This window comes from Melopsittacus undulatus, chromosome 13 (genome assembly GCF_012275295.1).
Source record: "Melopsittacus undulatus isolate bMelUnd1 chromosome 13, bMelUnd1.mat.Z, whole genome shotgun sequence".
Lineage (NCBI taxonomy): Eukaryota > Metazoa > Chordata > Aves > Psittaciformes > Psittaculidae > Melopsittacus > Melopsittacus undulatus.
This window is the reverse complement of record NC_047539.1, coordinates 429,357-455,661: the sequence shown is the minus strand read 5'-3', so window position 1 is coordinate 455,661 and position 26,305 is coordinate 429,357. Positions and strand designations below refer to the sequence as shown.

At 40.7% G+C, this 26,305-nt stretch overlaps 1 protein-coding gene across 2 annotated transcripts in view; it reads left to right on the top strand.

Moving 5' to 3' along the window:
- The window catches only part of MYL10 (myosin light chain 10), a 63,912-nt gene that overhangs the window by 11,824 nt on the left and 25,783 nt on the right, over window positions 1–26,305 (top strand). The window contains exon 2 of one of the 2 annotated variants that reach the window (XM_031055089.2): window positions 3,959–4,138. The gene's annotated coding sequence lies outside the window, so the exon portion shown is untranslated. Of the gene's footprint in view, window positions 1–3,958; window positions 4,139–6,346; window positions 6,367–26,305 lie in introns of those variants that run through there. The other variant, XM_031055090.1, reaches the window with a different exon arrangement.

Below are 26,305 nucleotides of genomic sequence, written 5' to 3'. Positions count from 1 at the left end.
ATTTGTGCTGTACATTTTACTGGTGTCTTAATGTGGACATCAGAATGTCTGTCTTTGCAGATAAATTTCTGTATTCTGAGGAGTATTGACTCAGCAGTGTACCCATCCATTATGTGGCAGTAGTAGCTGGCCAGCCTTTCATGTGGTGTACAGTTTCCTTTTCTTCTAGTAATGATAGAATAATACCATTATTCTTCATCAGCTTTCAGGTAATGCTCCTTTAGATTGTCACCCAGCCACCAGTTAATTGTATGTAAATGCAGATCCTAATTCAGAAGAAGCATTAGTTTATACTGTGAAAGGGTTGGAAAAGAGCTTCTTGCCAAATGGAAGCTGTTGGATAGGCTGAAGAAACAATTGCTAGTATCGTTCCTCCTATATATATGATTAGTTTCAGAAAGAGAGTTGTAATTATTGGCCAAAGAATGGGATATGAAAATCTATTTCACAATCCTGCTCTACATCATGGGTACCTCTCTGGCCATGTGAGATAATCTGTCACTGCCTCCCTCAATACCAGGAGGTCTCGGTGTTCCTCAGCACGCTCGCACATCATGCCTTCCTCCTTTTTCTCTCTTCTTTCACTGCTTTCTGAATTTATTAACCATCCATATTGGGGAAAATTTGACACTATAAAAATCAGGTGTTGGTGATTTGAAACCTTTTTTGATGACAGCTCGTTTCTTGTCACTTATCTGATACATCCCACATTATTCTGCAATAATTAAGACCATAGTGAGAAACAGGCAGTAGCTGAAGGAGTGGAAACCAGTTCTCCAGTAGCTACAGAGCTGTAACAAGGAGATGATCTGATTGTAGCTATGCAAGGATCTTGCACAATTCCTGCCAGTTTCTCTCTGAGATTAGCAATAGAAAAATAAGACATTAAGAAACAGTAACGTACAGAAAACAGACCAGCAGAGCACTGACCTTTCTAATGTGGTCTCCTACTGTGCTTCCCTAAATGATGTTTTATTGTAAAGAACACATCTTTTATTTTCTATTATAGAAAGAAACCTCACAGCACACTTTGGGGAATTGTCAAAGAATTTGGGGCCTGGTTCACAGCCTATTGAGGTAATAGAAATTGCTTCTCATTCTGTATATACTGGTCACTTTTTAGAAATGGTTACAATGGAAAACCTAAAGTTGGGCAGATGTTAAATGTCTGGTATCAGACCAAGGGATCCCTTGTATGAAATGCTGAGTAAAGCTGGCTGGAAAGCAAAACATCTGCTGTAGAACAAGTGTGGATGATTTAGAGTTTTTGTCTCATCAAAATAAAAAGACTGTTTGTTAATGAGAGAGCAAGTGAGAAGGACAGAGGTTGAGGTCACAATATGCCAAAGCCTGGTTCTGAGGTCCTATAAGAGTCAGAAGACGAGGTTCATGTTTATGTTCCTCATAGCAGCCTTCCAGTATCTGGAAGGGGCCTACAGGGATGCTGAGGATGGGCTGTTTATTAGGGACTGTAGTGACAGGACAAGGGGTAATGGGTTCAAACTGAAACAGGGGAAGTTTAGATTAGATAAGGAAGAAATTCTTTACTGTTAGGGTGCTGAGGCACTGGAATGGGTTGCCCAGGGAGGCTGTGAATGCTCCATCCCTGGCAGTGTTCAAGGCCAGGTTGGATGAAGCCTTGGGTGATATGGTTTAGTGGGAGTTGTCCCTGCCCATGGCAGGGGAGTTGGAACTAAATGATCTTAAGGTCCTTTCCAACCCAAACTATTCTATGATTCTAAAACACCTCCTTGACTAGGATCAATCTGTTTAGCACGATAACTCCTGTTGGATTGGTTCTGACTCCATGAAAATCCCATTCCTTAGGGCAGACATGAGACGATGGCTCAGAGGTTGGGGTATTTGCAGTGACTGTGGGAAGACTATGTGAAATGCTTGCTCTGCTTTATTTGGACCCAACTCAATCTTTATCACATGATATAAGTCGACATCACTAGGGAATGTGCTAACCACTATGCTGCTGGCTATGCTGGGATCCTTTCCCAATCAGGTTTTGTCCATCAGTCTCAAGCTGGGCTGGAAGATTCTTCCCAGCAAGCATTTATTGAAACTGATGTGTTTCCCACAAAAAGCTTCAGTTCTGAGATCAGCATTTTCTGTCTTCCCATTGCTCCACTCCCTCCCCCAAAAAAGGCCTGTTGGAAAATTCCTGCCTAGCACCAGCATGAAGCACTGATGAGGTCAATTGACCACTTGTATCCTTCCAACATTTGTGTCTTTTTATTTCAAAACAGTTAGAGAGCTGCTCTTCAGGGCAGGAAATGACAAAATTTAGGCTGAATTTAAATAGTTCATTTAAATAGGGCATTCAACTTCAGCTTCCAGTTTTGAAATAGTCTTTATAGAGAAGATGTTGTCTCAACTACCTATTGAACACATTGAACATCCCACGTGTCTCATCTTCCTGCTTTGCATACACCAAAATTTATCTCCTTAAATGCCAGAGCCAATACCATAAGAGGCCTGGAATAAGAAACTTCAGTAATAAAACCCTAACACCATCCCAAAGGGAATTTTGATGTCAGATGAAGACTAACTGGGAATGTGTATGTTGAAGGAAGGGGAAAAAGAGATAAAGAGGTCAGAGAGGTCTAAACAGCTCTTGCATGTGTTTGTCCCTAGCAGAAAGACAAAGAATGCTAAACAAAGATGTTATTTACATTAGAAATGTGGCCACTATAGGCAGTATGTAGTGTGGCAGCTTCCCTAGTGAGCAGATTGCTGTTTGGTTGTTCAGAAAGGGAAAAAGCTGTAAAGCTGAGGTTTGACGTCATCCTTATCTTCCTATGTCTCTTTCTTCTTGGGTATTTTCTTTCTTTGGGAAGAAACTAGTGACTGTAAACCAGTGAACTTAGAAGTGGCCAAAAGTCTTGACCTCTGAGTTGAAAATGAAACCTTCCTCTAGGTTAGTTGTGGGATGCAGATGATGTGCACTGAAGGTGTATGCAGGTATTTGGAAAGTAATTTACAGGTGACAGATGGTGACAATTCTCTGGGTGTCCCATTGCAAAATGTGTTGAGCTAAAAGGAAAGCCAAGTCAGAGGCAAGCCAGTGGTGCTGACCTCGGAGTGAGCATCTTTCCCAGCTGGAACTCAGATCAGCAACCCTGTGTTGGAACTGCCCTATTCCTGGTCACACAATTTATCCTGCCATGAGGGATGTCTTGAGCTACATCTCAGCTACAAGAGCTTCAAGGCCACAGGCTGGCCAGCGATGGGCACTATTCACATTACCCCCCTTCAGGTTCTTATTCACTGTGCTTATTCACATGGTCATAACACTGAACAACTCCAGGATGCAGTGGCTGTTGTCAGAAGCTTCTAGTACGCATAGGCAGGGCAGGCATGAACAAGTAATGTGTTTTTGCTCATGAGTAGAACAAGACTGAAACAAAGATAATGTGCATTAAATAGAAATCATATAACATCTTTTAAAAATTGTGCTGTTGCCAGTTCCTATACATAAATTACCTGAATTTAGGTCACAATAAAGAATGTTTTAATGCCTTGGAGCCCTTATAACCTATTTCCATGGGCCTCACAAACAATCAATAATATAGCCAAAGCAGCTCTATTTAAAGGCTTTGTTCTGCCATCTGATTCCTGAGCAGATTTTTCATGACCAAGATAGAGAGTGGAACAAATGACTATTCAAGAAAGCTTGTTACAGAATGAGATCCCACATTCCAGGCCCACAGCTTATTGTCCACATGGAATCCCAGCTGAGAAATCCAGGATTGCTTTATCAGCAAAGTTACAAATATTTACTGCAGAACAGAAGTAAAATGGGAAGGACTGTCTAATCCAAGCTATGCATGCGTATAACTGCCCTAACCATGAAAACAACTGTGTTGTCTCAATTTTTCTTGCTATATGGGTGGTCTCCAGTGTTATCCATAAATAATCTTCTTTTCCCTTTGTTTTGTACTTTGTACAGGATAAAGAGGATAATAACCATACCAGCTTCACCAGCCCATGGAGAGAACAGCTGAAGAGAGCATGTGAAATTGCTATGATGAATAGCAGAAGAGGAGAAGGTTTCTTGCAGTGAGAGAGATCTAAGCAACACTTCAGGCCAGGAGGCAAGCTGAGAGAAAACTTTTTTTGATGAAACCAGGTAGGTTGCTAGGATCATTTTAGGAGTGGTGTCTGATATTATAGATCAGAAAGCATGAGGGGTTCTCCATGCAAAAAAACCCCAAAGGAAAATGAATGCAGTAAAATGTGATTCAAACCTTATCTAAATTAAGGAAGGAAAACTGAAGTGCTATTCCAAAGTAAGAGCTTGAATTCAATCAAAGAAAAGAGATTCTGGAACAGTCATCTGTAGCTTAACATGGGCACAGCAATAAGAAGTTTACCTTGAAAAATTAATTACAATTGCTGGAATAGTTTCTGTCTTGGTATATTCATAGTATCTAAGATTCCAACCATTATTATAGTCCAGTATGCCACACTGTCCAGTGTGCCAGTACTGCCTGCTGTCACTAGTTCCACTCAAAGACCCATGAAACCATCTCAGAAGAGGTCAGTCTCCTGACCACCATGCATCAGACTAGTACTGCAGGTACTGTAATACACAACAGTCTTTCCTAAATTCTTAGTGGCTCTGAATCTTCTTTCCTTCATTAGGATCACAGGAGCTAGGCTATTGTGAAACTGTTTCAAGAGAGAAGAGAATCTTCCTCCTCTTTAAAGATACAGAGAAAATAATGTCTACCTTTCTATTAAAAATGTATCTTGCCAAGGAGGAGCAAGGCTTGAAACCACTATGTTTTAAACATAACTCCACTGTGCTGCATAGTTAACTGCTTCAGCTCAGTATGCAGTGATAGGTAACAATTGTGGTGGTAGAGGACTTCTTGGGAGCTTGAAAGGAAGTGACCTACAAGCCTTTCTTCCAGAGACAAGATCAAACCATTCTGTCTGTCAAAGAAACTGGCCAAATTCATAAAGTGCATGTGGATACATGCAAACTGCATCTGTAGCATCCCAGACTCCCCACTGCCTTCAGCAGATGCTAAAGAATCCAGATAACTCAGATCAAGGAGGTGCAAGTTGATTGACCCCTTTAGCTCCAGATGCCTTTGGACTACCAGTAGGAAGATTTACTAAGCTTTATCTGGCTCTGGCCAGTCAACACACTTTTGTGAAGGCCTCAGGTTGGTTTGACTATTTGCTACCAGCAGCAATCCAAATGTTGAAGATCAGCACATTAGCTAAACATTAACAGAATTTGAGGCCAACAGTTAAGCAGTAAAATGCTGCCATGTGGTGAGGGTTTTTTTTTTCCCTGATCTATAGCTGTCACTGTTGTGAGTTTATACCAGTGGCCCTCTTCTCCATTTCACTAATGACAGCTGTAAACCTCCTCTATCAACAAGCTGGCTTAAGCTATGACATTATTGGCTTTGCCTGTCTCTCTGTACACTTGGCAATCTCTTCCTTCGTCTAAAAGTGTTTTAGAAGCTCATATACATCATAGTGGGACACTAAATCTATTGCTGGCTTAGTGATGAACAGATGTCAGGAAAAAATGGTAACAGGAGAAAGACTGAAAAAACCCTGTACTTCTATGAGAGCCTTCCACCTAGGAGGGGTGGAAGTAAAACTGCATCCACAATGTTGCCTCTCTCTCAGAGTCAGGCCTAAAACTTCTGAGTGAGTGTATTAAAAGAAGTATCTGCACACTATTCACAAAAATAATTCTGGATTTCAGAAAATGGGAGGGTGGGGAATGGGAATTACAGTTCTTGAATTCCCAAGTTCCTAAATCACTTCTGAAAGTAAAATACTCACTCTTCAATCAGAAGCTTTTGAAAGTATTATCCTCTGTTGTTTTTAGTGCTGTTCTTCAAGCACCAAAGTGATTTTTTAAAGGCACTGATCACCCATGCATTGCTTGGAAGTTACTAACAGTTGTGAGTAGTCGGCACATCTGGAGAAGTTGAGGAGTTTGGTACCTCAGTTCATTTGCCTGTATTTTAAAAATGTGGCCTCTGCTTTTATTGACTTTTGAGACAGGTGAAGTTGATAAAGTGAATGGGTATTAAAAACCGAAGTGCAGCAGAGGATTAAAAAACAGGGAAGATGATTAGAACAGAGATTGTGGCTGAGATTAAAAGGCAGGATTTCATTGGGATGTTTTCCTCATGTCAAGACCTCCTTTTTATTGCCTTTTTTTCTTTAGATGGAACAGCACTGAAAAAGCTGCATCCTGACTCTCCCACATCCCTGTATTTTATCATAGTCAATGATGCACATCCTTGTAAAAACCAGGTTAAATATTTTTGCGGTTAAATGTCACCTGGCTTGGTGGAAGCAGAAGCCTCACATATAGGGCTGGTAAGAATGAGTCATTTTATAAGTTATAGTCTCTGTTGCTCCCCCTTGTCTAGACATCTTAAACCTAGCAAGGCCCTGTCACTGAAGTCACTTAAAACCTGGAATAGAGACTTCATACTCCAGCATACTGTACTTGTACCCTGCAAGCAGCAGTTCTGAGCTGGGACTCTGTTTCCTGGTTACAGTTCCTAATTCTCAGAGTCCTCTGAGGCTTTGTGGTATGTTTTACATTTAATTCTGGAGGTCTGGTCAATTCTGCTGCTTGGATCTCCGCAGTGAAACAGGGTCTGACCTGGTTAGTTCTTGGATGGGGTGATCTCCAAGGAAAACACAGGTGTTAGCCTCAGAAAGTGTGGCTGTGATTCAGTAGGTGGCTTGGTTCCCTGAGAGTCAGGATTGAACTGGTAAGTTTCTCCAGGGCCAGAGAGTGCAGTACTGGCAGAGACGACATCTTCCAAAGGTTAGGGCAGGATGGAAAATCAATGTCTTTATTTTGTTTGCAAGGGCATGCGGAAAGGTTCCTGCCCTAGTAATGAGGCACCTCTGATGCAATTAAAGAAGTCATCAAAACTGTTGCTTTAAAATTGGGAAATGACCCTTTGAAAAGATCATGCTCATGGTGTTCTAAGAGGCCACAAAACACCATTCCTCTAGTCTACAAAAGCCAAATTCTTCTGTAGCCCTGCTACTACTGAATTAGAGGTCTTGTAACATAAATCTTCCTACCTCTTTGGTTGCAGTCATGTATATTACACTTATCTCAAAACTTAACTCTCTAAACAAGAAACGATGGTGTGGTTCATCCTATTAAAACTGGACAATGATCTTACTAGCATCAAATGGACTCATATGAATTGCCTTTCTCAAATTAGTGTGAATGAATACGCCTTGTTAGAATAAAGTGCCTTAAGATGAAATCTACTTTTAGGATAGATTATTGCCTCATGAAGAGAGAACTTTTTCAGGACAATTATTGATATTCTTTACTTGCATTAAGTCTATTGATCATGAATTTACTGCAGCTTTATTTGGGACAGTGCTTAGTTATAAAGTATTGCTTCACTATTCATTACTGATTTATTGAAGCGTGTAATGGGAACAGAATGAAACTACTAAGCATTTTGAACGTAAACTCAAGTGAACGTAACACATACCCTTAACATTAAGTGCCTGTGTAAATGTTATCCCCCAAAAGAAGGATGGATTTCTCATCCTTAAATCATAGGGGTCAAAATTCAGGATTCGATTCACTGAATCAGTCAACTCAATATAAACAAACTGTCTTCTGGTCATCCAGTGATGGTACTTTCAAGTGTAGACACTCTCTTGGATGCTCCATCTTACCTGCTGCTTGTTTTGGTTAGTCCTGGAGTTCTTTACACATATTTTTGCCATTTGCAGCTGGAATTGCTGCTTATTGAGAGGAGAAGGGGGGGGGGGGCAAGTACAATTCCTAGATTTTAGTGGGCTCAGGCGTCTTCATGACAGCTTTACTGAGCTTGCTCACATTATGCTCTTTCTGGCATTTCCTCCTTTTGAAGTCATTAAAACCAATTTCATATCTCTAAATATAATGTCCTAATGCATCTAATATTTGATGAGGTCTGGCTGCTGCTGCTTTTCTTTGTAATGTTTACACCAGGTGCCTCTTACTATCAAAGAACTAAGTAATGAATAAATTTAACAGATACTTCTTTTAATTAGCCCCCAAAGAGCTTAGCAATGAAAAACACGATCAGAAACATTTTCCTGCTTTAGAAAATATAAGGCTTTTTCACAAAGCCACTACTCAGAATTACAGAACAGCAATAAAATCATCACTTGCATGCAGAAATAGATTGTTCACAGAGGGATCTTGTATGAGCTGTGCATTTACTACTGTTAACTTCTAATCATGCAAACACTCCCACACATGCATCTGAGTAGAGCTATTGAAATCAGTGGGACAACTATGCTGCTGAACATTAGGTGCGTGCATTAAAGTTGGTAGGATTAGAGCTCCATTTATGTATATCCCAAAGAGCTTTGCCCTCTCTTAGGAAGGGAGAGGAAAATTTATATTCCAGATTGGTGTAATTACTGTAGCACATACAATATTGGCAAACTGGATTCTCTGAATGTCTGCAGCGTTTCAAAGCAGTTTATGATACAGGCTAAAGGCTGACAGTTTCTTATTCTGACTTATATTCTACCCCCTCTGCTTTTGATTCTGCATTCAGAGCTGCCATAAGAATGTCAGCACTGTAATAAATATGCATTTATATAGCACCTTTTTTTTTTTGAGGTGTTCTAAACACTTTACAAGCAACCCTTTGCCTTCATAGATCTCAAAGTATTTTAGAAAGCTCTGCTGGTATTGTTATTCCTCTTTTATTGAGGGAGAAATGGGTGTGTTTCAGAGGGAAGTGATTGATCCAGTGACCATTGCTTCCCATTTAGGTATTTCAGGGTTCTCTTATAAAAACTTTCTCCAAAACATCACAAGTGACTCTGAGAGAAAACATAAAGGTTTTGTTTCCATGTTGCAGTTAGCTGATATGGGCAGGACTACACAAGGCTTAATAAATATCACGTGTGATGATAATTAGTCTAAAAAACTCCACTCCATAGCTAGGACATTGTGAAGAAAAACCAAGAACCCTGATGCAAGAGTTTTGTTGTAGGATTTAAGCCCCAGCTTTACTTGGAGCTTCAAGGCAGATCTAGCCTTGATCCAATAGCCCAATATAAATCCTGAAGGCTTTATTTGTGTATGGTTTATCTGGCTTGCAGCTGAATTGTCCCCAGGATGTACAGATAATGCAGCCCTGCACTTGAAATACACCCAAAACCTGGAGCAGTGGCAGTGAAAAGCAAACATTGACCACACAGATCTGCAGAAACCAGCCTGAGCTGAGCAGCCAGAGTTAGCGTATCCTTTTGGTAGCTGATGCACTATCAGGTGTGCCTGTGCTGTGGTCTCTGGCACTTCCCAGAGGATCCATAATGCTTCATTAAGGAGTCACAATCCCTAGATAACAGAATGTACAGGGGCATCCCATTGTAATGATCCAGTCCCTTAAGCAGTCAGTTGAGGGGAAACTAAATGCTATCTTAGCTCCCCGAGCTATATGGAAGTTCCTTATTTAGGGAACACTACAGAGCTACAGAAACAATCTCTGCCAGCAAAATATTTCTAATGATGTTGTATGGGAAATGTCTTAAAAGTGGCATCAGTTCTTTGAAGTCATTAGCAACCAAAAATGAATGCAGGAACTGGTGTGAGAGGGCTGGAAATAGAAGGAGCTTTAAAGTGTATCTCTTACATGTGCTCCAGCAGAGAGAAGGGAAGAGATCCAATTGCTTTCTTATCCTTGGAATTTCTCTGTTGGTTTTAATAGTGTGATGCCCTAATAACAAACTCCACACACACTCTGGGGTATGTTCTCAACTTAATCCATGGGGATACATGTCTGTAATACTCATTAATGTCAAGGAGTGTTAGGATGAACATAAATCTTTGCTCACTAAGATGTTACTCTGGACTCTGATGTACACCATACAACATCAGTTGCTGACTGAAGAGAAAGAGGAATTCCAGCACCTAGAAAGTCTCTTTGAGTGTTCCTAGACTAAACAATCGATCCAGCCAAAAAAAATCAGGGATGAAATTTCTACTCCACACTTTGGTTCAAAAACACCAGCTGTGATAAAGAAAGATGCATACTCAATGGGCAGGCTCTGGCTCACACAGGAAGTCCATAAAATCCCTAGGAATCCCCACTTGGCTAGACAAACTAGTTTTCTACCAGAAACCTTGGAAAATAGATAAGCAATGCATTTGTCAGTAAACCTTGAGTGCCATATAGCTAGGGAAAATATCACACTCTGCATATACATAAAGAGGAATTTTGATGCCAAGAAATTGGAACTACTCTATAACAGACTTCTGATTTGTGATTTCTTTGGCACTGAGCCTAACAAAAATCACTGTGATTTCCAACTACAAATATTTTTGGAACCACCAGACTTGCTCCCATGTGTAAGTTAAATGAAATGAATGTTCAAAACCCATAATAAAACTCCAGAGGGAAGACTCTGATTGGAATATTAACATTAATCTTAGGAAGTCACTAGGAACTATTCAAGCTATAGTAATAAATTGCAATAAAGAAGGAATATAAGGGCTTTTTTTCTGTCTGTCAAGTAAGCAGGTGTTACTGTGAACACTCTACACAGCACAGAATTGAAGTGGTTGCCCTTAAGTTTTCCAGTTGCATAAAATAAATAGATGACATTGCCATAATATGTGCAACAATCCCTCTTCTACTTGCTAAAGTGTAGTTTAGGGAATAGTGCAGATACTGAAATAACGTAATGCAGCTATCCAGGACAAGGCTGGAATGTTTTCAAAAGCAATCCTTCTATCACCAGATTCAGACTCCAGAGCAGGAGTCTGAGTTCACTCTGGATTTATGTTTGGAGCAATTGCCAGGCTACTTGTGCCTGGGTCCCTGCTCATTCAGCCTGAGAACCCAAAGATGTCAGGGCATGATGCTACCATGTTGCTCCAGTACCAGAGCAAGTGGCTGAGCTGCCACGTTCTGATGTGCCACCAAACTGAACTTTGCTTTTGTTTCTATTTGGATCCAGAGTGACCTGTCTAAGTTTCAGTATGTAAAATGGTAGCAAAGTGCCTTATCAACACTGGCTCAGTTTTCAAAACCAAGGATCACTTTCAAAAGCAACTTTCTTTGACTCGCAGCAGTTAATCTGGACTGCTCAGTGCTGTCATCTTGATATATATGTTCAGTCTTAAACCATTGAGTTTAAATGCTTTGACCACAATCTCCAACACTGAATTAAAACTGTAGATCTCTGTGTACTCAATATTTCTTGTAAAATTTAGCAAGCAGAATGATGAAGTGAATCAAACCAAACCAAACTTGCCCTTTTAATGTGATTGAGTTTTTAAATGTTTTGTCATTAATGTCATTACAAGGTAGCTTTCCTGTTCAGGCACTGATTCCCAATAGTGAACACAGCTCTGTTATGGGGAAGTCATTTGTCACACCTGGCTATTTTGTGGTGTTCACTGTATTTCTGATGTAACTCAGGATCCAGGAAGTCTGGAATCTGCTACAGCAAAGCACAACAGCAACCATAGAGTTGGAAGCTCATCCATGCTGAACTGTATCATTGAATCTTTTGGGATGCACTCAGAGTTTGTCAGGAAACCGAGATATTGTATGTCAAATCCTGAAATTCAAAGCATCAAGACACTTCAGGAATTTTTTTGATCACATGAACAATGCAATTCACAAAGAACTATCAAAACATGTAGTGGTTTTAGTGTGTTTAGTGTGGCCCTATGATGAGTTTTCTGCGTGCAGCCTCACAGAACAGCAAAATTGTCCTTCCAGGTATGACCAGTGCTCTATTAATAGACTATTAAGTACTAGGAGCAAATGAAGGACACTTCAGATGACTCTTGGAGAATTAATGGGTAGCTACTCTGAAATTGGACCCCAACTATGGAAGCATACAATAGGATGTGTCTGTGGAAGATTATTTTGGGGCCATATGGTTTCTTACTCTGCTCCACCCTCCTTTTTGGGAAACTAACATGTCCCAGGGCCTTGTATTCATTTGAGATTAACATGGACATGTTTCATGGGAACACTTTGTTGGCTACTAGGAACTGTCTTCTCTCATAACAGAGAACTGCTCTGGTAATGTCTCCTGAGCTGTCTATGTGGAAAACACTTATGCAGGGAGACGCTCTTAGGCACAAATTCTTGTCTTCATCCTACAAATAAGTTGCTGGTTTTTCTCTTCACTGCTCTGCTTTTATCTCTCCTCTATGCTGTCTGACACATGTCTCCTGCTGACTGCTGGTGGAAGCCTGTGATTTGTACCAAGCAAACACGTGCAGTTTCCACCATTGTGTGGCCTCATGTTATGAACTTACCTGTGGGTGTTTACTTTGGTGGCATGACCTGGTATTTTGTAGCACTGTGTCTTTTTTTTCTCCTTCCTTGGTATTTTTTTCCCCTCTGCCATGATAACTCTTCGTCAGAAGCTGCTGCATTTCTGCTTTGATCATACAGAATGTACCGAATAGCCTCGGGTAACACGGCACTGCTTAATACAGATGAAATAGCTACAGACCCTCTTAGAAGTAGGGTTTAAAAAGGGATACCAGTGAAATCAGATCCCTCTAGCTGGACAGCAGTCTGATAGGAGAACAAGGGCTGTTGTGGTATTTGGCAGCCAGACAGTCTTTATTGTTATTAGATGAAACAAAGCTTGTGATCTTTAGTCCTTGACCTTAACTGCAGCAACACACTCTTAATCAGACCTTAATTTAACACCTAACATGGTCACAGAAAGGATCGGACATGGGCTGCTGGTTTAATTACATGTAGCTGATATCATCCAAACCAATTTAACCTCATTGCTGTTGTTGGGCACTGGATGGGAATCGCCCTTTAGACAGAGAAGAAAACAGTTTCCAACAGAAAAAAACAGCAATATGCCATTCAAAGTTTGTGCATTTCCTTAAAAAAATGTAACTATTCCTTTGGATGCTTTGCTGATGATGTTAGAACCTTTTCAGGAAGAACTGGAATCAGCATGATTGCTAAATCTGTTTGCCCTTTATGCTGTCACTCTGGCATTTTAAGTACTCCTAGTATTTAAAGATTAAGAATCTTGCAGATGGGATTCTCCCATCCACATTCATTGAACCTCTTGCATTGTAGCATCTGATGACTGAACTGGGTAACTGGGTAAAAAGCCGTATTTATGGGTAAAAAGTAATATTTATGTGTTTCATGATAAGATTCTCACATTTTGCAACTGCTTAATTTGTCCTCAGTTCTTCACAAACTGACACAATATTTATTTTTGACATTTAAATCTGAACAGTCGTATTTTTACATGTTTTGACACAAAATCTGATCTCTTTCTGAATTAGTCTGGAAATCCAAAGTCTTCCTTCAGAAGCAGGATTGTTTTGATTCATCAGATTTCACTCAAACAAATGTTTTTCACTGAAAACACCATTAGCAAACCAAATCCACAAGCAGCATTGTAAATTTTCTGCAGGTTTTTAGTGAAATCACCCACTTTTGCATTAAATCCCAGTTAAATAGAAAAAGATTGTTGTGAACATCATAGGTTTTCTTGGAAGAGATTGCCTTGAGTGTGCTAGAAGGAGAAGTCTACCTCTAGCAGAGCACTGAGGCAAAAAATACGAATGAATAAAAGTAATGTAAAATATTAGCAAGCAGCAAGAGCTTGATCTCTGGGACTCAGATGACAGGGATTCCACTGGCAGTGTTTGTCACTGGCTTGGTGAGACCTTGTGCACATTATGTTGCTTCCACTGATGAACTGATTGCTGTCACTAAAGTGGTTGGAGATGTTAACGTTCGATGTTGTCTGTCCTACCTGTCTGCAGGAGGTTATATGCCTGGTGGCAGGGATGGCAGAACAGGCCAGGTGCCAGCACATTAGCCGCTCATGTTCACACTGTGGCATATTAACCTGCGTTACTGATGAAAGTGGATTTGCACTGAGACAACTTCTATAGTCATTGTGCACATTAGGGTTAGTGAACGTAGGGTACCTACCAGTATCAGTAGGAAGCTTCTTACTTCCATTCTGCAAGCCCAAAATTTTTAGGTTGAAACAAATTTAGAAACAAAATAAATCCTAAACCTCTGTGTGAAGTTCTGAATAAAATCTGTCTTCTGTTGCAGACAAAATACAGACCTTGGCCATGTAAATGCTTTTGCACATTAGAGGCCACATCACTGAAAGTCTTCCCTGGTGCTTTCAGTGTAGAGGCTGTTTGAATGGGAATTTCAATTGGACTGGCTAGAACACACTGCGTACCCAAATGCAGGCTTTGGAAGTGGAATGAGCTACTGTATGTTTAGTTCTCATTTTGAGTTTCTTCATGACTGCTGTATTTATATTCTGGTTTCCTTTGTACAAACTTTCCATTGTAGAACCTTTATGCTGACTGAGCTTTGAGACAAAAGAAGCTCTCGTAGTCTTAGAGCTGTGGTGGTACAAGGTATAATCTCTAGCTGAAGCTATACTTACACAAAATCAATACGAACAGCAGGTTGTCACTGGGACTGGAAAGAGAAACTATGACAGGCTTGTGCCTGCTTTTAGTATTTCAGTTTTATCTTGTGCAGTTCTTTTGTACAGGTCATGCTTTCTGTTGCAGGGGGGCTCCTGAGATTTTCCCAGGCCTGGCTAGGGGATCAGTATTTGCTTTAAAACCTGTATAAACAGTTACACGCCTTGGTAGCTTCAGATCCAGTAGCCAGAACAAATGGTATTTTGTATGAATTCTTCTAAATGAATTGCTCTGTGACCACTGCAGACATTCGAGTTTTTTGAATCACGATAGCAGAATATTGTTCAGGCTGGAATACTGTTGTGGCTTTTTTGAAGAGCTCTGACATGCCCTTCTTTCACTACCCAGATTGTTTCCAAAGTTAATGCAGTTAGCTCAAAGCCCAGTATGATTTCACATACTCCTGTGAGTTGTGTTTTGACGTGGGGTTTGGACCTTTTAGTGATTGAATGTTTTTACAGGGGTCTTTGTGACCTCATGCTCAAGCAATCACTGTGTTGATTTGGAGGAATGTAGATGGGTCTGCAGAAATGTCAGGGTCTCCCATTAAGATGTCTCTTTCACCTCAGCATGAGTACTCAGCATTACTGTGAGTGTTGTTACTGAGATGCCCTATAGTTAAGTAATACAACATTAGAGCACAATTGCTCTGATGTATTTCAGTAACATGGTGCTAATGTGCCATTGCTTCGCTGTATTTCAGCACCAAGGCAGCACTTCTTTGGATTACAATAACATGGGCAAGTGGACTTCTGCTTTAAGAAAACAGAGTAAGTCAGTCTAAGCAGCAGGGTTATGCACTGGGACAGTGGGATGTAATCAGCAATTGTGCCTGAATGAAAACATGCTCTCAAGTGGCTTCTGAGTTCTGCAAATCCTTTTTCATACGTTTACCTTTACACTCTGTGACCATGATCCAAGGTGCAGTGGGAGTCAGTGGAACACTGTTTCATTGCTTCTGGATAGCTTTGGATCAAGCCAGGTCAGTACAACATTTTGAAGGGGCCCCTCTTTCACAATATCTAACCATAAGCATTTACAGAACCAGAGCACAGTGTAATGGTAACTCATGTAATATATTTTGACTAAAGCTGGTCTATTTGGTATGCTGGCATTTGTTTGTACCATCTAATGAGGATTTACTCTACAAAGGCACTCAGTGGGTAAAAAGGCAGTTGTATTTTTCAGGAAGCTCTTGTCTTAGAAGTTTTCCTTATGAGAAGGTATTTGTTATGCTGAGGATTGAACTCTTGCAAAAAAAAGCAAAGTCTGAACTTTCTTGATAAACAACACACCTTATTCATAGGTCTCCTGAGGTTTTTTTTATTCTTATCATGTTTAGTGTTCTTCTTAAGCCTGGAGTCCCCAAAGCCAGATGATTAGAGAATCTTAGTTTGTGTGAAACTCAAAATAGGAGTTTTGAGCTTTCATTATTGAAGAGGAAAACTTGGTAATAAATGCACATGGAAAGCAAATACCAGAATGCTAAAAAAGAAACCCAAACTGGTGCAATATTGTGGCACAGAGAATAATTTAGTCCCAGGTTCTCACTGAAAATTGCTGCTAATTAAGCAAACCAAAAATATTTTTAATTTTATTACTTTAAGGTTACTTAACCAAACATAGAATCATAGACTCATAGAATCACAGACTGGTTTGGTTTGGAAAGGACCTTAAGAACATCCAGTTCCAACCCCTGCCATGGGCAGGGATGCCTCACACTAGACCATGTCGCCAAAGGCTCTATCCAACCTGGTCTTGAGCACTGCCAGGGATGGGGCAACCACAGCTTCTCTGGGCACCCTGTGCCAGTGCCTCAGCACCCTCACAGGGAAGAACTTGCTCTGTATCTCTAACCTGAACTTCCCCTGTTTCACTTTTAACCCATTCCCCCTTGTCCTATTGCTACAGTCCCTGATGAAGAGTGAATTTGATACAAAATTAAATATCAGCCTTACTCAGAGGTACCTAGATATCCATGTGTGAGTTTGTATGTGTGCCTTCTTATTTGAAGTTAAAATTGGTATTTTTGTACCTCATTCGTGACTTTCAAATGCAGAGCTTGGCAGCACTGAAACCTTAGTTGTGGGTACGAAGCTTCTTTGAAATTCTAACCTAAATTTAAAATTTCTGCTATTAAAAAAAAATAATCCTAGACCAGACAAGCCCCTTGCCAACTGCTGGGCTATAAATTACAGCCATTTCTTTTTATTACACTGTTATCCCCTAAAAAAATAAACCCAAACCACCTAAACCCACAAATCTAATTACACCAAATGTGCTCTTCATCCCAAGCCGAGCTGCTGAGCTTAGCCTCAGCTCCAAGCAGACTGTATGGTTTAGCTGCAAACTAACAGAAGCTGAAATAGTAACACAACAGTAAGTGTGTATTAGCCCTTTAGGGGAATATCTAAACAAGCAATAAAATTAATGAAATACTATTTATAGCTATTGTGTCATAAATGTATTATTTATAAATAAAAGCAAAGCAGGTTGGCCATAGTAAACTGAGACAGCTCTACTCACAGCTCTGCACAGTCCTGCACCTCAGCCAGGGCAACCCCTTCCAATCCCAACCATTCTATGACTCTATGTTTCTCTTGATTGTAAAGGTGTTTTAAGCTAATAGTGGATCTGGCCCAGTCTTTTCCAGTATGGCTGTCACTGCAGTGTTGGAGGTAAATATGAGGAAAAGACATGCCTATAAAGTAGTGTGCTGTTTTTTTCACTTACAGCTTGGAACATCCTCTCATGTCTGAGGCCTCAGCCTTGGTCAGCAATATCTGGGTATGGGCACCATTACAACCAAAGCAGATTCAGAGTAACTCATGTTTAGCAAAACCCTTTAAATTCCACACTTTTCCTGGACAATATACTTGTCTATCCTTGCAGGCAGAAATTGTTCCTGGTACCTAACTTAAAATCTTCCATGTTGCAATCTGAACCTATTCCTTATCTGTCGTCGCTAATCCCCATGGAATACGAGATAACTGTCTGTTCAATGCTGGTTTATGTCACAGAATTGTTACTGAATTCTCTCCTGATTTCCTTGGATTTTTTCTTGCTGGTTATGCTGCAGACTTGTTCCCTTCAGTGACCTTGCCCATCCCCAGCAGAACTGCAGATTGACTTCATGACAAATAAAACCACTTCTCCCATTTATACCCCTGAAATAGTCTTGCAATGCTTGGGTATCATTGGGTGCAATTAAGTATTATTGGCCAGGACCAGTGACTTGGACATATGTTTACGAACATAGAGAAGAAACATTCCTATTCATTTAGGAGTTCCCACAAAGCTCAGAGAAGGGTTGTTCTATCAGATTTTGACTAAAGGTGAACAGGATCTACTGACTGTTTTTTGCAGAACACCTGATATTAAAACACCTTTTAACACTGTTGCTAATGCAGACATCTGGGAAAGCAGATCATGATACCAAGTGCTAGGAAGTCTTGAGGATCTTCAGAGGTGATCTCCTGTATAGGCTTAGTGTGGTTAAAGAGGAGGAGCATTGTCAGGGCAGTGACCTGGAGCAGGTTTTCTTAAATGTTGAGTGGAGAATCCATGTTGAGGCCTTCTAGGCAATACTGACCAGTTCTGTGAAGAAAGGCACCCAAAAATGTGCTTTCAGCTAACAGCTGGCACAGAGTGACACACACACGGCCTCTGCAAAAGCCAAGGTCCAGCCACAAGACCTGTGCACCATGTAGGACAATGACTGCTTTGCCTTTATCAGTGCTTGAGAGCAAAGACAAGAGAGTTTGACTTTTGCAGCTCAGGAAGATGCAGCTGTGCACATTTGCATGGGTTTTGCATTTTCCTGTTAAATGTTCCTACATTTTGAAAAGTTCAGTCCAGGAAGTTACCTAAAAAAATCAACTGCTATTGAATTTATACTTAATGTATGAATCCTATTACAGGAGGCTTTGTAGAGATGGTCATTTCAATGTATTTGCTTATTTTTGTTCATAGCATTAGGCAGAAATTGTGTCTCATCTACTGCCTCTTGACCTGGCATAGCCACAGGGTTAGTTTGCAAGACAGAGGAAAAAACAAAGGTGGAGGCATTAATTGTTCATTACAGCATGTGAAAAATTGTAACTAAGCACAGCACTGCTGCTAATGCATCTGAAACCTCCCTCCACCTCACCAAACCATATGGGGTTTAAATGTAAATACAATTTGTAATTGAGAGCAGCATTTTATTACTTGCTTTTAAGAGGCACAGGATGCCTGTAACCCTCAATATGAAATTTCCGTTGGCTAGGAACAAATTCAGCTCTGTGTTTTGCTTTTATTCCCGCTGAGACGTGTGCACGAGAAAGGTAACGGCTGGTCTGCAAGCTTTCACCCTCTCACTCAGCACTGAGGGGAGAAGTGGCTGGGAGCTGTGGTTTTCAGCCACACTACTGCCTTCCTCCCATTGCACACACTGGAGGCAAAAGCAAACATGCTGCAGAATAAATCCTCAGAGATGCTGAGAGCTGCTGAGCTACCACAGCCTGGGCTGGAGTCAATGTGAACTGCAGGCGCTCAGCCCTTCCCTGAATTTTGCTCTTATTTTCAGGAGTGTGCTGCCTGAAAGCAGCTTTTGCTGCTGACTGTGGTTAATTCTTTATCAGCCTTGCAATAGCACCTACAAAGTGTGGTTGTGGACTCAGATTCCATTGTATGAGGTACTCTATAACTACAGAACAAATAACAGCTCCTGCCACAGTGCAAATGCATGTGTAAGACAAGTGACAAGAAAAATATGCAGAAAAAGGAGTGTGGGACATTTTTGCTTCTTGTGTGATATGGAAGATGTCACAAGGATGCATGATTTTTAGTTAGATCCTCTAGGGAACCAAATACTCATGCTGTATTTGACTTAAAGAGTAACACCTGAATGTAACCATAACAGGATTCCGCTTTAAACTTTCAGGATTTCATCTGCTCTGGGAATGCAAAATTCCTTTGTGGAGATTGAGGCCTTGGAGTGGCACACCAGAGAAGTTACTCATGCATACCTTTGTCAGCATGAAAATAATCCCCCTTACCCTTCCTGTCTTCCTTCTCCTCCTTTTCTGTCAGCGCTAGATCTGGGAAGCAGTGTGAAAGGGATCCTCATAAACAGCACAATCATCCTGTCCTGCACTCCTTGCAGGACATCAGTAGGGAAAGAAGAAAAGGAGTTACATTGTGGCTGGAAGGATTAGTGTCCTTTACTTGTGGGGAAGTCAGGACTGTCTAGAAAATAAAAGAATAGTGAAAAGGCAGAGATTTAAAGAAAAGTAGAGATAGACCCCAGGATTTTAAGGTAAAACATTACCCCAGCTCATGTTCTGGTTGTTCGCCAGTAAAATGGACAGTTCAGGGCCAACTGGACAGTTCCAGGAGAATGGCAGGTTCACACCTCTGCTAGAATTATTAGAGCTTGTATTTCAAGATGATAAATCCTGTCACACGACTCTACAGAAATAGAGAAAATCATCAAAATAAAACTCAGAGTGAAAGAAGTACTGCCTTCAGTGGACTAGATTGGAATATTTGCCTTCAGTGCCGGGTTTAAGACCTTGTTAGGTTCCTAGTGTCTCACAGGGTTTAACTCATCATATACTTCTTCATGGAGGAATCAGGAAAGTATTAACTATAAGACATGAAATGAAGGCAACTGTGCCAGTGCCTGCCACTTTAGTGAATAGAAACTCATTCTGCTACTTCAGGACTTCTTGGCTGAATTAATGTGTAGGGCATAATAATAGCCATGCTGAGAGTGAAATATTCCCTCTCTCATTAGAAACCACTTCTGTTCTTGTTGAGCTGTATCCTCCTACCTTCATCTGCTCTGGGTTCTATCCAACATTATTTACAATAATTGTATCCACCTTCGCTGTTGGATTTCTCAAAGGAATTGTGGCTAAGAGGGATAAAAGACATCTACACACTCAGTGGCTTTTTCCTCAAACAAATCAGGAAGTCAAGGATGGTTTACAATGACAAAGAGCTACTTGAAGAGCTCTGGGGTGGGTTTTTTTTAGCCTCTTAACATTGCAGGACACCTAGACATCCTATCTTACACACGAGAAATGTAAACTGTGCTTTCTGTCGAGTAGATAAATGAATTGATTAAAACCCCCCTCTGAATATCCAAGAGCTCCTACTGAAATCTCGGGATACATAACACATTTCTTGACCTAAAGGCTGGAGTAGGGTAGCATAGGAGTAATCTACTTGCAGTTTGTCTTCAGGGAGCCCTTATCTTCCAAGGTCTGTCAGGTTACTGGTAAGTAGGCAAACAGTCCAGGACTGAGCTGTAAGGGTGGAGTGATGACTGGATTTGCTAAAGTTACTTCTCTGTGCACCTCTATTAGCCTTGAATATTTGTGTATTTCCTTACACAAAACATTTATAAATGCTATAAATGGATCACAGAATGACGTGTAGCTGATGTCTTCTTGCACATGAACTGTTTTCATGTCACACTGACAAATGCCAGATGTAAATGGCCTCTGTTCACCAACCCACACCCACCCACTCTACATGAGTTTCTGCACAGTGCACAGCTACAATGGCTAAATGAGTGAAGAGGACTTGATCATATATAAACACATTAATCAACATCTGAAAATAGGGTCTGAACAGACTGTACATCTACCTGCCTCACTGAAGTAGGTGCTCAGTAGGGCAGAGTTGCTCAATGAGGTTAATTCCCCTCTGCCTGGCATATTTGAGAGAAACCTTAGGCTGGGAGTTCACAGCAGAAACCTTCCTGAGGGACTTTGGTTTCTTCTGTGCTCTCTCTGACTGACACATACATGTGAACTATGAGTCCTGAATGGCATCCTTATGTCTGAAATTGAACACTGAGAATTTCCTGGATTAGCATGATTTTTTTCTTCTAATACAGCATGAGTTCAATGCCTGTCACTGATGAGGGAACATTACTTGCTCCCCAGAAGAAAATAAAATTAATAGAAAAAAGAGGCTATTCCTTAATTCCCTTTTTTTAGGAGCTTGTTAAGTTTTTTGGCTTGCTGTTGAAGGTCATGGAAGCCCTACCTCTGCTGTCGCTACTATTACTGTTATTATAAATGCCATTTGTTCATGGAAGTTAGGCTGAAGGCTGGCTGGGAGCCACAATTTGTAATGATGAGTGTCTTCCAGTTTAGATTCCTGGTGTTTTTCCTTTCCCTATGGACTTTTCCTCACGGCATTGATCTGTACTTTTCCAGTGAGGTGGTGCATGATGTCCACCTGCAATTATGCTGAGCAGTATCACAGAAGTGCCTGATCCAGGTTCATTCTGAGGATAGATGGTATGTTTATTTTCACCCCTTTGTAGTAACCTGGCTTGAACTGACATTACAGCTGCCTGAGTTTCAGTGGAAGAGGTGAACCAACAGCAGTTCTCTCCTGGGAGGCAGCTTTCATGCCTGCAGAGGGTACAACAGACAGTCTGTAAAGCAGCATCACCATGTACATGTTCTGACCTGCAACTAATTAGCAAAAAGGGTACCATGAGCAGTTGCTATTCTTCCTTTCAGAAGAGATTTGGGCTTCTAGAAGTCTTTGTCTTGACTTGTTCTGAAGGGTACAATGTGGGTCCAATTTGTTTCCTACACAAGTTCAACTCTGTGCATCCAGAGCATTTCAGTTTTGTCTGTTCTTATGGATTGATATCTGACTTTTTGCTTTAGGGAGTATCTTTGTATGGCCAAGATGCTGGGTTCATGGCCCAGATTTCTTTCATTGATTTTTAAAGCAAAAAGCTCAAGTTAAAGACATTTCCTTCACAGACAAGGAAGGCAGACCGGTACCTCAGTGAGTGATTTAGCCCACCTGAGATGCAATTCTTACAGTTTATTATTATTTCTCAAACCTTGTGTAGTCTAAAACATGTCTTTTGGGGTGTTGAGTCACGCGTTTGGGATACTTGTATGGAGTATATTGGAATATGACAATACCTCTGAATGTGACATTTGCATTTCCTCCTGTTTGAGTGACTGTACTGTGGATTTTCAAACTACCATGGGATTTTGTGTTGCATTTCTGAGTACACTGGGGTTGGCTCACATGCATACATAACTAATGTCTGTGTTTTGAAGTGCCAGGAATGTAAAATGGGTTAGATAGCTAACTGAGTTGAACAGCGGGTCGAGACATGTCACAACAGTATAATTCATCCAACAGAATGAGGATAGCTTGGGGGGTCCTAAGTTAAAAGAACTTGATTAGTCTCAGCTCAGAGTAAAGATTACCACAGACTGGTAAAGACAGGAACAAAGACATTCAAACGTGGCTTAGGGTCCTTATTCTGTAAGGTTCTATCCACAGACACCAGAATATTTAAGAACTCAGCCCCAATGAGTCAATCTGAAGATTCAAGTTGTTTAACCATCATTGTGAATGTATCTGCTTGCTTTCAGGAGGTTGGTACTGGGGGTGCTCAGCTTGTCTCACAGCTGTCCACTCTCTGAGTGTCAGGATGGGTCCCACCCTTACATCCTATGCTGGCAGGATGTGCTGTCACATACTATGAGAACTAACTGGGCCTTCACTGTCAGCACAGTCCATCCCCCTGCACTTTTCATGTGCACTACAGTGAAACCACAATTTCAGCATGATGGAGTAGATGACCTTCAAAGGTCCTTTCCAACCCAAAGCATTCTATAATTCTATGAGTGCTATAAAGGAATATCTACAACAAGCCAGATTCTGCTCTCCACCACATGATGGTCAATACCAGATAATGCCACTCTCTCTAAGAGGACAATGGATTTATGCTATTGTTTGTGAGGTCAGAAAGTGGCAACTTTTTTATGTGCTGGGCTTCTTTTCATAACGTTAAGCCAAGTTCATGAGTGTGAGTTTTCTTTAGTACAAACAGGAGAGTTTGTTACTATGCCATGTGATGATTCTCCCACAATGATCTTTTAGAAAAGTGCCAAAGGATTGAAATAGGAACTTGTGACATTTACAAAGAGTTGTTAAAAGCCTCTGTGGTTCCTAGCTTTTACAGCTACTGGGCTGGTGGAATACATCCCTATTACCATGTCCTACATTCAACATCTGCAAAGTGGTGCCAAGCTACTATACTCATAATTTCCAAAATGACTATTTTCTGCTGGCATTTTCCACTGCATTTATACTCTTGAATTGCCCCTCATTTGGCAGTCTTTTTTCTAGTGTTCCTATGGATGGTGTAGCCTAAAAGCTGTGCTGTACTCTGAGGTAGTATCACTAGCTATCTTCTGTTCTCTCGTGTGTGTTGTAACCTGCAATGGAACGTAAGTGGCTCTAAACCTCACTATGATGTGATCCAACATCCTCTGGTATTCATCTGCAATTAAACCACAGATAACTAGCATGAATTTAGCCACTGGGTCAATATTCAGATAGTATTTTCCGTAAACCAAATGGGCTTTTGCTATGCTGGATTTTTGAGAGAGGAGGTAGAACTATATATTTTAGCATATCCTGATATAGTTACATTTTAGATTCAGAGTTCCAGTTGTTTATCCTGAATGTTTAGGAAGATCCATGCCAACCATAGTCCAAACATTTTCATAAATTATGCATGTATGTGTACACAAACAGAAATTACAAATGCATCAGATTAATTTAGAAAGGTAGATTTTATCCTAACAGAACAAGGCAGAATAGACCTCATCAAAAGCTAAAGAAAAGATGGAAGCATTCAGGCAAAATCTCTGACAGCGAAGACCATTTGTCAAGTGATGGGCTGGTTCCTCCACTCTTTGAAAGTTTGAAGTGAATATGTCCTGTCTTTCTGTGACGCTGCTTGGCCAGAATGTTAGCAGCTAATTATTTCCTCATCACATTTTATCTTACAACAAAAATGTTGTGATCTGTCCCATTGTTTCCAGTGCTCTCAAATTATTCATGTGCAGCTGACACCGCCTGTGTGGCCAGCAGTGTGGAGGATATGCTGAACTGCAGGCGTGAGAAAGTGTGGAACAGTGAGGTCAAGTCCATTAACCAGACTTGCCCAGAGTCACTGGGTGCTGAATTCTGTCGCTGGGAATGCCCTGGCTTGAGTTGGTTTGGCCACCTTAGCAGCATGAGATAATAATAACAATAACGGTAATGTTTAAAACCATGTTCTAGCCAACCAGAAGACCTGGGCTTCATACAGCAACTGATATATAAAATGCTATGACCTGTGTCAGAAGAAAGTAGCTAAAGATGTTTCTTCGATTGTGTCATCTGTAAAACACCAGTGGAAACTACAGTTGATTTTATTTTAATTCATCATTTTGGTTACTCTTGGATCTTCCGTTTTGGTTCTGCTGGATGGAGAACTAGGAAGAGCTGTTGCACAGGGATTCATAACATCACCAGAACATTCTATCTTCATTATTACTGTCTGAGGTTTTCACAAGTAAGGCTGATATCTGCTTTTTTCCACTGAGGAAAGGGAAGTAGCCATTACACCATAAAGTAGTTAAAGTAGCCATTACTACTTTACACTGGGCAGTGTAAAGTAGCCGGGAGAAAAAATGAAGAATGAATGCAAAAGACTGGGATTTTGCTGCCTTGCATTCTAGCCATACCTATAATCGACTTCCCAGTGGGCCTGTCCTGTTCTCTATGGAACAGGGAAAGAGTAACAGTGTGTTTCACCTTGTGGATATGTTGGGAAGACAGACTCAGGCTTGGGTTTGAAACACACATATACTGTGGTAATTAGAACAATACAAAAGCAAATAAAAACAGGAAGAGGAAAAGTACCTAACCCACCAAAGGATTTAGTTGATGTGCAGCAAATGAGATATGGGACCACAGATTACATGATGAAGTTAAGAGAAATATTGAACAGCTGCTTTGCTACACAATTCTATGAAGTGAAATGACATCCTGCAGGAAAAATAGTACAGGCTCATTTACTACCCAAGAGGGCAGAGCTAAGGTTACAGGGACTATAACAGTGTTGTCATTTCCTTACTCCCAGGAGCTGCATTTTCCAACTTGATGGCTTTCCTAATGTAATTGCATTTTATGTGATGATTTTTTAGAGCCTGGTTCTTGCTAAAGTAAATCAGGAGGAACCCCAGCGAAGCCAACAAAGAGATATCAGTGAAAAAATGATGGGAGGCACTGTTGAATCAGGCATGCTCAGTCCATAACCTTCTCCAAATTCTGTAACAAATGCCCCATGCTGGAATAGCAAGTAGGTATCAGATGAAAATACAAAACAATGACAACAGTGCATTTTTCAGTAGCCACATCATATTATGTCATTGACGTCAGGTTGAGTTATATTAGTCTGCTTTTCATTATGTTGTGTTATGCCTTTTGACATAATGCAACACACTGTAAGTAACATAAAGTGACCTCCAAGTATAAAAAGGGACACAGTTTTTGGCAGATTAGATAGTGGCTGTGAATTCTCAGAGAGGGAGGGGGTAAGTTAGAGAAAGGAAGAGGTTTGTACTCAGCGTCCTGAACAACAAATGCACAGAACTTAACAGTTACAACAACCCTGGCTGTTTCCAACTAGGTGTATTCTCTCTCAACAGAGAGAGAAGATTCTTAGTGGGATTTGCATGCTTTAATATGTTTAAAATTCTGCAGAGGTATCTGTAACAGCTCTGTCATCTCTGTACCTGAACTATAGGAGCTCCATTTACACTGAATGTAAGACTAACTTTCCGGAGACTTGCCTTGTTGCCAGGCTCCAAAATACAGCAGTCAGACCAGGCTTAACCAATGGTCTTTCTGAGCAGTACTGTCTAACCTGCCCTCTCTATGAAGAATTTAATCGGCTGTTAAGAAAACTACTGCTGGGGGAAAGGGAAT